This window comes from Cupressus sempervirens, chromosome 6 (genome assembly GCF_028749045.1).
Source record: "Cupressus sempervirens isolate cs-2001-9-10 chromosome 6, ASM2874904v1, whole genome shotgun sequence".
Lineage (NCBI taxonomy): Eukaryota > Viridiplantae > Streptophyta > Pinopsida > Cupressales > Cupressaceae > Cupressus > Cupressus sempervirens.
This window is the reverse complement of record NC_143123.1, coordinates 471,145,767-471,147,299: the sequence shown is the minus strand read 5'-3', so window position 1 is coordinate 471,147,299 and position 1,533 is coordinate 471,145,767.

The window sequence follows — 1,533 nt, the reverse complement described above, 5'->3', positions numbered from 1 at the left end:
GACAAATGATTTCCAATAATTCTAGAAGCAAAGAAAGTAATAGGATTCATAATGATGAGATAATGTCTTTTTATTAAAGAATTTAGAGAGGGTTCCCTTCAATGTATTGGATATTTTGTTGTTCCTTAGATCAAAATGATTACTCCAAATATTACTAATTGAATCTCTAAGAGCATGTCACAACTTGCTCAAAGAAGTTCATAAGATATTTGTAAATATAAGATGTTAATGATGCATAGCCTAGAGAGGGTTCACATCCTTTCGGCTTCTCTTGGGTCACCAAATTCACCAATTGAAATTGCTTCTTCCAAGAAAAATATGAAGAGGGTTGAAATCAAAGTAATAATTAGGTTATATTATTATAGATGTAATAATCAATTTGAAGGTAGTGTAGATATACCAAAAATTTGCTGATGATACTCCATATTTTTATTATTTTTATCATTTAATTCTAGCTATTGATTCATGCTTAATAATTACAGCCCTTGCTATTTCAAACTTAACTATTTCAATACTTATTTTTCATTGTATCAAATACTAGAGCCTGCTGTGGGTTCCTATGAATAACTACACCAAACTTATGACATCAATAACATTGCAGCTTCCCCACAAATTATACATTAACCCATATTATTCTTTTTGGTAAAATGTAATTGCCTCATTGCACATTTACAATAGTCTCCAAAAAAATTAGGTTCAAGAAAAAAGCTTTTGAAGATGGAGGTAAATGTTGTAACTTATGAATTCTATATATTTTCTTATGAAAAACAATTAAATATTTTCCATACCCTAAATCAATTTAGATAACGTGACCTATATATGACATCTCTTTCTTCATAGAAATTATTTAAGAGATGCTATATTATGATTTTTTCTTTTGAAATAAATGAGTTCTCACATTAAATCTCTAAATTATAAAGTAACAACACTAGGGTCTTACACCATCTCTACATTTTAGAGCCCACCTCCCACCATTTTCTTAAAGATTCTTTCATTCGTGGGACATTAGTCCCCTAGAACTTGTAGATATATAAAGCAACACACTTCTATAGAATACACATGAGAAACAATATCCTTAAAGGAGGTTGTAATGAAGGAGAGAAGGCTACTAGAAGGTGTCAAACTTGAGTTGGAAATAGACAACCCAAAGAACAGTAGCATTCATGGAGAACCAAGAGCAAAGGTATACATTCCAAAAGCTTTCATTGTTAGGATGAATACATAAAATTTCTAATGTTATTAAAACTGAGAAGCATGGGATTGAAAATATTGGACAATTTCTAGTAGAGCTAGGCATAGCTAGGGTTCCTTCTAGAATATTTTTTAATGAATGTATGAATAAAGTTTAGATTAAGAGTTTATGGGTTCAGTTCTTCTATTTCAAAAAGGTTCAAAAAGTGTTGTTTAAAATCCCCAATATCCAAAAAGACTTTTTGAAGAAACAATATTGGAATAGAGAGTCCTTCTACCATCATAAACTCATTTGGGACCCAAATATAAATGGTGGTGAAATCTTATCACTTTCATCTCATA